General features: G+C 36.9%; 1 pseudogene; it reads right to left on the bottom strand.

Moving 5' to 3' along the window:
* Nucleotides 1-1,102: 1,102 nt before the first annotated feature.
* Nucleotides 1,103-4,307, bottom strand: LOC147567310 (protein INVOLVED IN DE NOVO 2-like; annotated as a pseudogene).
* Between the last annotated feature and the right edge of the window lie 6,560 nt (nt 4,308-10,867).

Genomic DNA, 10,867 nt, shown 5'->3' on the forward strand with positions numbered 1-10,867 from the left:
CATATGGTACTTGCATAAATCCATTCAGAATAGGGTCCATGGCCAGTTTTAGGCCCAAAAATGAAGTTTAAAAAGGGAATAAAGTCCAATCTTCCCACAAAAAGGGTTTTAGTCCTTTTCCATTTTGACCCTAATACCCTCTTTTTGATAAAACCAATACCATCCGTATCCCACAACAATTCCCGCCCATTTTTACGCCCCACCGGACGAGAAAATTTACGGGAACCAATTCCATCCATATCCCACTACAATTCCACCCATATCACACCAATTCCATCCCATAGTTGTGCATAAATTCTTCGTCGGATCATCTTCATTCTCATTATTAGGTCCTAGTTGAATATATATTGAACATCAAATCTGTCTACTTCTCATACGATCCTCCAAATCGCGTTGCTTAGACATATAACTAGTGTTTTAATTGCATATTATTTTGCAATAGGTAGAATTGGAAAATGAAAAAAAAAAAAACAAAATTGGCTTTCAAGATATGAACATGGGAAATCCAAGTCCCCATGTTTTTTTGATGTCATAAGTATGTTACAATTAAATAGCTCTAAATTTAATTGGCGATCTGAAGAAATTGTCAAGTGGTTCATTAGGTCTTCAATCATCTGCCATTGCAATTTAAATCATATAAATCATCTAATAAATACTTTGAGGAAGCTTTCAGAGGGTTTTTGTTTGGAAATAAGTTACTGGTTTGCAATACGGACTTCTAAGTCCGACTTTACAACAGAAGTTTATTTTTTCAATTACAGCTACATACGGACTGTTAAATCTGATTATCCAACAGAAAATTATTTTCTATTCTAAGTAACTAACTTACGGGGCTTTAAATCCGAATATCTATCCTGCCTTTTGACTTTTATATATTCCTTTTGCTTAAAACATTTCTCTTTTGATTTATACTATTTTGAGGCTAATTTTCGTGTATCGGATTGATTGATCAGGTGTTGAACGTGAGAGTGAGAGAGAGTTTGCGAGATTGAACTAAAAACTCTACGAGAATGTTATGTGTGTGGACACGACGTTTAAATCTGAAGTAAGAACAGTATATTTGAAGAATGTATTAGGACGGTTCAAAATATACAGTTTAAAATTAGTTCCTCTTCCTCTTGTTTGTTTCCAATTGGTGGAGTATAAGCGAGACTCCCTCCTTCAGTGTTGCCCTTCTTCCTTCCTTGTTGTTCCATAGTTCTGATATCACGTACCTCCCACTTGGATTGTGTTCTTTAATCCCCACGAGGGCCTTTGTCACGGCTTTGTAAACTTCCTCAGTTGATTCACTTGTTTTAAGATATTTTAACCTCTCATCCTCTTCATCTATAATCTCCTGCATTATCAAATCACCAAATTCTTCATCTACAATGAGCATATGATGGTGTGAGAAATTAGATAATTAACATAACATCCATGAACATCCATGAAATGACTATCATCTTCTTTCATGGCCCTCAAGGAGCAAGTCTTGATTATTTTCTAATTAAAGGGAATACGGGAGAAAACAACTTTTAATGGAGTTAAAAGCGTTAGTACTAATACGCAACTCCATATTCCAGCGTGCAACAATCCTCTGTTAGTGGTCTCTGTTTTTTATTTATTTATTGAATGATACTATAACTTTTGTCAATAGTATCAGTCCGACATTCTTGTTGAACCTTTACCTCCTCATAGCCAGGCTAGGAGTGACATCTCATCATCGTGGTTTCTTTTCTTAACTAAGATATATGCTTGATTATCTATTAAAACAAACAAAATGAGTAATCATTCGGCAGTCACAGAGAATAGACGGATAACCTGATGAGAATCTTCGACGATTTTAAAGGTATGCCAATCCGGGTCCCTAAGATGACCGTCCCACAAAGACCAAAGTTTCAAAGCTTCCGCATTAGAGTCTTTGTCATTATATTTCCTCTTGCAAACAACTTGGAATGGCTCCATAGCAAGCTCTCCCATTCTTTTAATTCCAATTGATGCACAAACATCAGCTTCTGTCATTCGCTACAAGCCAATGAAATAACAGTGTGACCACGCGACCACAAATCCTATTAATAAAACACAAGGAATTAAAAAAAAAACTCACGTTGATTAATTCTTTACGAGCATCCTGCACCTCCTTGTTGCTTTTGCACTCTTTGACTATAAGTGCCTCGTTCAAATCCTTCAAGTCTTCGAGCTCTCTTTCCTTCTCTTCCAGATTTTTTTTAATTTTGTTCTGAAGCACCACATCTTTGTCACCCATGTGCTTCATCACATTCAAATTTCCTTTCAAAAGCTCAATTTCTAGCTCGAGGGCTTGTTTTTCACCCAATTGTTTTTGTAACTGTAAGATTCTTCTATGGAGGTGCTCCTTTTCCCTCTGATAAATTAACAATCAAAAGTAGATTAGTATAAGTTACGTACAAAAATTCCATAATTTCCAGGTAGTTTAAATTGTTGTATTACATACTACTATAGATGATCAATCGAGAGTAACTCGACAGTTTGGTAGTATACCTTTTGATCTTCAACCTGCTCTAAAAGACTTTTATCAGCCATCTTTTGTTCCGATGTTGCCAATTGAAAGGACTTACTTTTCATGGCATTCTGAAAAAATAACAAAAGAATGTTATCTAACAAGTTTGATGATAAATTTCAATGTTATTGTCATAATAACAGTAGTGTCATAGATATGTAGATGAGCACGACATGTATTAATTGATAAACAAGGAAGTTATTGATACGCCCCCAAAACTATCATTAGAGACTGACCTTTATCTTTTCCTCATTAAGTTTGTTTCGTTCCCTTTCAGTTTGTGCCTCACGTTTCTCTAGCTCCTTCACTCGCAACTCTAACTCTTTTCTCCAATTCTGCCTTCACTTTCTCATATTCATGACAGATCCTTTGGAAATCATCCTTAGTGCTCTACAACAATTTTTTTTCTCTGATACATACAACATAAGCGTCAAGTAATATTTTTGGTAGCTACAAATGTATGGAACTAAAATGACAAAAATCAATCTACAAGATACAATCTAACATGCAGTAATTATGTTTTGCGTAGGTACAAGTTCAAGGAACAAAAATGAAAATTCACTAAGTAATGGATCTAGTATATAGTCGAGATGACATTTATGTGAGAGATCAAGATATTCTAAAATACATTCCATGTGGATTTGACAAAAGAAGACCACAAGTAGGATCACTTATAAGGAAGCACACGCTTGAAACTAGTTATCCCCTATTAGCCTACAAGCTATAAGTAACATAGGGAATTCAGGCAGTGTATTAATTTTTATGTAGTATATTTTTTTAGTTGAATGAAGGAGAAGGGAGTAGAAGAAGATCCTAAGACTGGACCACGAGGCTCAGTCTTAAGATTTGACTAACCTTAGACTCGAAGTTGTATTTTACTTGATTCAAAAAATGCGAAAAATCCGTACCTTCATTATATGTTTGATTTAACTTATCGTTTTGGTCCATCAGGTTTTCAAGGGACATGTTGGTCTGATTGAATTTACATTCAATTTCTTTCAGGTTCCTCTCCTTCAAATTGATCTCATGAGCCAAGGTCTTCACTACAATGCTAGTTTTATGCTTTTCTTCGGATACAACATCAACTATTGATTTCAGGCCTCCGTACTTCCTCAAGTGAGCACCTACGATTCCGTTTGAGTTGAAATCCTTCTCTTGAGCAACCCATCCGTATACACTTGAAGAAGGACGGTCATGTTTTCCATGACAATTAGATACAAAAGATTTCTCGAACAATAAGGCATTCTGGAATCCAAGCCAGTCTTCTTTGAAATGCACGACAGCAGCGCTTTCTGAATAGCCATGCTGATCCCGTAGAGGATGAACCATTACAGGGTCAAACTTTTTTATTTTCAACTGGTTTATTAACTTGGATCCGCTTTCCCCAACATCTTTGGGAAGATTTACTACAACTCCCATCCAAGGATATACAAACTTCTCCGTCAGATTGTTGTCACTAGGAGGCCCAATCTCTGCTGGAGTTTGTGACGACAAAATCTCAACGGGAGCCAAGTCTCTCTCCATAAACAGCGCCAAGCCTCGGTGACTTGCCTTGTTCTTGGAAGTTCTTTTATGAGAACCCTTAGCCACCCCAGAAGCATGTTGGGTAATCTCCTTGTACTGATATTCCCGTTTCTTCTTACCCTGACAAAATGGGCACCTAAAGCTAGTTTCGGAGATTATCACTTTGTATGTTCCATTACGTAGTTTTTTGGTAATATTTCTCTCCATACTCTTCTATCTCAGAGACACTAATATCAGAAGAATCATCTTCTGAACTGGAATCCATTTGTTAACAAACCTACCAAATGAAAATGACAAAAAGTTGAAGAATCAGAATACAACTGACTGGTCATTGTAGAAATACATTGAAAGAACATGTCATTTTCCTAACAGTTGTTCATCATCTATTAACAAACATAAACCCTAACAACTTTTTTTTTATTTCTAAAAAAAAAAAAACACTTGTGATAGATAATCAACCAAACAAGGTTAACAATAATAACATAGACATGTTGTCTAAATAGGTAGGGTTCATAGAATATCCAAAAGAAGAAGGAAATCCAGATGAAACCAAATCTTCTTAACTATATGTGTTGACTATATAAACATTGTAATTCATTTACAACATATAATAAAATTACAGTAGTAACTAGGGACTTTTAAATCTGATTGAAGTTTGAAGAAGATGAGTAGAAATCTCTTACTTGAAATTGCTAACTTGAAAAAACCCTTCAAACCAACAGTATTACTCAAAAAAAAAATTCCCCAAAGTTTTTTTCAAAAACCATTTTTTTTTTTGTAACCGAAATTTCATGAAACCTATTTTTTTACGAAAATCATTTTTACCCCCGAAAACTGATTTTTTCGAGTCGATTTTTCTTTAAAAAACATATTTGGAGGAAAAACGGTTTTCAAAGAAAAATATGTTTTCTGGAATGTATTCCTTCTAGGAATGAAAAAATAGTAATCCATGTTGTACTCAAAAGGAGTCAAAATCATCAAAACCATGTAATTTGTTGGAATGTATTCCTTTTAAATGAAAAAACAGTAATTACTCGAATTAGAGTAATTCAGTAGTCATAATAATAAACAATAAAAATCAGAGTAATCCATTTACAGCAGTTGTTCATCATCTATAAACAAACATAAACCCTAACGAATTTTTTTTATTTCTAAAAAAAAAAACACTTGTGATAGATAATCAACCAAACAAGGTTAACAATGACATAGACATGTTGACTAAATAGGTAGGGTTAAAAAAAAATCCAATTACAAATTAGTAATCTAGTATAATAATAGAAGCTTAAACATTTTGTCTGTTTCCTTTTTTTCTTTATTTGAACTTTGAAGAAGCTAGAGAAGAATGATTTTATTAAAAGTGGTTCATATCAACCAACAACAGCAGCAACAAAGACAAATTAATAATAAAACATCAAAACACACCATGCCAAACACAACCATGCAACAAACTTATTAGAACGGAGTAATTATGTACTAATCTAATAAAAAATAAAAAGATCATGCAAAAAACAACAAAATAAAAAACACTTTTGCACATTCGAAACACATATTTAAATTTCAGCTAACTTGAATCGGTATGTTTAAGTTTGAAGAAGATGAATCGGTGTAGAAATCGCTTACTTGAAAAACCCCTTAAAACCGAGATTACTTTTAGAGAGAGAGAGAGATGAGGGTTTTTGGAGAGGAAGCGGAGTACTGAAAGTGAAGTACTAACTATGAGGATTAAATTGATAAGTACTACAGTATAAATAAAGACCAATACTACACAATGTTTAGTTCTCGGAAACAACATTGTGTTTGTGGACCAACTAAAAAGAAACAGAGGACTAAAAAATGTTAATGAACAATTTCCATAAAACTATAGAGGCGGGCAAAAAGATGTAGCTATAAATTATGGCCCTCCAATCCATGTTGTACATCTTCAACATACTAGTTTATTGTCTAAATTACCAACCCCCCCCCCCAACAACCCGTTTATTTCTTTTAACTCTTCCATACCATACCCAATGGACCGGGGTTTTGCGGATTCAGGCGACAACCGTTGGGTTCAAACCAAATTCCCACCCCTACGACCCTACTTGTATAGAGGGAGACTAGGGCTGCGGAAAAAGTCCGCAAACCCGAAACCCGTCATGGTTACTCGAGTCCGTTAGAGCCTGTGGGTACCCGAAACCCAAAGGCGGGTTTAGCCGGACCGACCCGATGAAATCAACGGGTCTAGTACGGGTTTTGAAGTGCTACCCAGTATCCCGCCCGAGCTCGCCCAATAATCTTCACCTGAGATAACCTGCTTAATAATGTCATGCATTTATACGATAATACCTATGTACATTATATCTATGCTTGCTTGTATGTATTTATGTATGCATGTATAACATATATATAGATATATTTTTAAAATATTTGAAGTGTACAATATAGATATACATATTTTGTTTTTCAAATACGGAGTGTCCTTGACGTAACATTGTTAAGAGAAATTTAATTAAATTTTAGTTTCGATAGAAATTTTTGTACCATCGAAATAGAAATATTTTGGTCATTTCGACCGAGATATTTTGACACTTTGGTGAAAACCCAATACTCGACCGCCCGATACCCGAGGAATCCAAAATGTTTGACGGACTTGGATGGGTTCTGGACACTAGGATTTTTTAAATAACCCGCCCGGTTAAACCCGAATGGACAGAGAGTTTCAAGGTCCGACCGACCCGACATGAACCAGACCGACCCGACCGATTCCCACCCCTAAGGGAGACCCACCGGCTGCAAAATGGTTATCACTCAAGGCAAGCCTTAATTGTCATAGTGATTGATTCAGTAAGTGATATCAAGTCCGAAAAGTTTGTTAAATTCATAAGTGTTTTATCTGGATTGGGTTTAAATAGTTTTTTTTTAAGTTGTTAGGGTTTATGTTTGTGCAACTGAGACAACAAACATAAACCCTAAGAACTTAAAGAAAGAAAAAAAAAACTACTAAATTTTAATTACTAAAACCCAATCCGGATAAAGCACTTCTTATAAACAAGGTTTAATTACATCTTCCCAACTAAATTTTAATTACATCTAGAAAGAGATAGAGGGGATATATGACTAGTAGTCTAGCACTCCTCCTCTAGAGATAGAGACTAAATTTTAATTACATCTTCCCAACTAAATTTTAATTACACAAGATGACTTTTAATCAATACTAGTATAAGTTTAGAGCTGATTTTTGGGAGGGAGAGAGAGATAACGTGATATCAATCACCACTACGCCACTACTCTGATCGAGAGGATAACGTGAGGAAGATAAAGAATGATGATTACTCCGCAATTAATACTACCGTAGAGAGGAGTGAGGAGTTTTGAGGTCATTTAATGTTCCAAGTTCCCTCTCTCACTTCCCCGCCGTCCCCTAGCTGGTGGAATATAACTCCCTCACCAGCGGCGAGGTGAGAAAGTTTTCATTGTGGGGACACATTTCTGTAAATAAAAATTGTGATGGACTGATGGCTGTTGGGTTTCTCAAATTACATCCACAATTCAATAGTATTTTTTTGCTTATCATTTCTATGAATTTTGAAAGTCTACTATGCATCAAATACCATTACTTGTCACTTTATTTGATCATTGATTAGTTTTTTTTGTTTGTTTAGAATTCGACTACGATCTACGTTAGTGTTAGTACTAAAAGTCGCGAAAGCTATCGAACCTATCCTAGAAATTGATCCGATTCTGAAAATTAATCGAAAAGCTAAGCCAAAAATCAAATATGGGAACATAATTTAACGAGGTTCGGCTTAAAGCCTACGTCTTCGGGCGAACAAGAAATCTTTATTGAAGGATAGATGAAGACGACTCACACAACCCGCAAGTTCGTCCCAAGATGGTACCGTATAGAAATTAATCTTCTATACTAAATCTTTGACGACCGAGAAATTAAACATCGCTCAAAACTATGAACAAACTTTCTCTCTCACTTGCTCTATCTAAAGAAGAGTTGTTGTGTTTGTTGTTGATGTGGTTGATTGATTGTGTTGATTGGCTCCCCTATTTATATCTATATAACAAATGACATAGGTTTTGGTGCCATGTCATAACTTTGGTTTATAAATCTCGGTCGTCCAATTTCTTTTATAAATCATGGCCCTTAATTTTAAAGAGACTTTGAAATGATAGATATTTAACCGTCAAAATAACTACCCCACTCCCTAAAAACTATCTAACTGTTTTTCCCTCTTTCCTCTTTTCTCCCTTCAAACAACTCAATATAATCTTGGTTATTATCTTAAATATATTTTTATTACTTCAATATTTGTGTAAGACAAAAATATTTGATAATTTTGTATAACATAAATATAGAAATTTTCGTGCCCTACGGGCACGGGCTATACCCTAGTATAATATAAGCCGGTTCCAAATTGCGTAATTAGAAACCAATTTCTTCACCAACCGACTCCAATGGGATGCCAACTAAACCGCCTACAAGCAAGCCAACTAAACCGCCTTGAGTTGTTGAAAAACCGCCTCTTTTGAAATCGGAAACTTCCTCTTACAGTTCTCCACCTCGTACACAATTTGACATACTTCAAATTTTGGACGAACACCAGGATACTCCTTGTAAGATATATCGCTTCTTGTAACTTCATCGGACTGCACCATATGACCATGGATGCCTACGTACCCTTTTACAGGATCAAGCCTACCGTAGTTCTACCAACCCTTCACATAAAGTTTACCTTGTCGTCATTACGCCCTTTCGGGCAACTTAACACGAGCCGATTTGTATCAATTCTAGGCAATGCTGAAACTTGCTACACGTCACCACTTCAGTCAACATGTCCGCGGGATTCTCATCTGTGTGTACCTTCATGAGAGAAACATCACCTTCCTCTATGACATCTCGTACAAAGTGATACCTGACATCGATATGCTTAGTACGAGCATGATGAACCTGATTCTTCGCCAAGTGGATCGCACTTTGACTATCACACCATACATCTACGCACTCCTACTTAATTCCTAGATCATCTAGAAGACCCCACAACCACAATGCTTCCTTCACACCCTCGGCCATAGCCACATACTCGGCCTCCGTAGTAGATAAAGCAACTGTTGATTGTAACATCGATCGCCAACTAACTGGAGCACCATGTACCCGAAATACATAACTAGTAGTAGATCGTCTTCTATCTAGATCGCTAGCATAATCCGAGTCAACATAACCGCTTACTTGACATGTGTCTCCACCAAAGCACAAACCCGTATCAACAGTACCCTTCAAGTACCTCAAGACCCACTTCACAGCTTCCCAATGTGACTTCCTCGAATTTGCCATAAACCTACTAACCTCACTGACCGCCTGTGAAATATTTGGACGAGTACACACCATAGCGTACATCAAACTGCCAAATGTACTAGCATAGGGTACACGATCCAAATGATCCTTCTCCACCGTCGTAGTGAAAGATTGTCTTCCCGGGACCCTGAAGTGTGGTGCCAAGGGTGTTGAAACCGCCTTCGCATTCTGAATCCCGAATCGAGAAACTACTTCTTCGATGTAACCTTTCTGATTCAAGTCCAGTTTCTTACTTGACTGCTCTCTCTTAATCTCCATTCCCAGTATCTTCTTTGCAGCGCCCATGTCTTTCATCTCAAACTCTTGACTGAGTTGAGATTTCAACTTATCTGTATCCACCATGCTTCGAGAAGCAATAAGCATGTCATCCACATACAAAAGGAGATAATTAAAGTCACCTTCGCGAAGCTTCTTGATGTATACACAATAATCATAGTCACTTCTGCGAAAACCACGCTTTAGCATGAAAAAATCAAATCGTTTGTACCATTGGCGAGGGGATTGTTTCAGTCCGTAACGAGACTTCCTCAAACGACATACTTGATTTTCTTTACCCTCAACCTTGTATCCCTCAGTTTGAGTCATATAAATTTCTTCTTCCAAATCTCCGTGCAAGAAGACGGTTTTAACATCGAGTTGTTCCAGCTCAAGATCACTGTGAGCAACAATACTCAATAGCACCCGAATAGAAGTATGTTTCACGACCAGTGAGAAAATCTCATTGTAGTTGACCCCTTCTATCTGTGCATAACCCTTGGCCACTAGTGTTGCGTATACCTTGTATCCTTGATCTCGAAAGAATCCTCTTACTTTTTGTACACCCATTAACAATCAATAACAGACTTACCTTCGGGCAATTGGACAACCTCCCATGTCTTGTTCTTGTGAAGAGACTCCATCTCTTCTTGCATAGCAACCAACCAACTCTCTCTTTCCTCTGTGGTAATAGCTTGTTTGAAGGTGACCGGCTCGTCGTCTTCAACCGAGAGTGCATATTCAACCACATTTGTCTGCCCGTAATGCCTAAGAGGTTTGTCTGACCCTAACCTCTGTACCGGCTTATATAACCGTTTATGCCTAGTGTGTACCGAAACATCCTGCTATTGTTGTTGTAAAACTTGTTTACCTTCCCCTTGAACCTCCTCATGATAGGGTTCATCAATTTCCTCATCCTGAGTATTATCCTGATGCTCCACCTGATCATGATTCCTAGAAACCCGTTGGTCTTCAGCTTCTACTTCCACTACTTGAGCTTTAGTAGACCCAACATCACCACAACTAGGCACCGTAGCTTTCGCCATAGCTAAAATAGATGACTCATCAAACACCACATCTCTGCTGATTACAAACTTCTTGTCTTCCGTACACCATAGCCGATAACCCTTGACTCCTGTAGAATATCATAAGAAAATTGCCTTCTTTGCTCTATTGTCAAGTTTGTTACCTTTAACATGGTAATAGGCCGTACAACCGAAAACCTTAAG

The sequence above is a fragment of the Eschscholzia californica genome, unplaced genomic scaffold, assembly GCF_041429995.1.
Source record: "Eschscholzia californica isolate CP2 unplaced genomic scaffold, dmEscCali1.0.p SCAF_1, whole genome shotgun sequence".
NCBI lineage: Eukaryota > Viridiplantae > Streptophyta > Magnoliopsida > Ranunculales > Papaveraceae > Eschscholzia > Eschscholzia californica.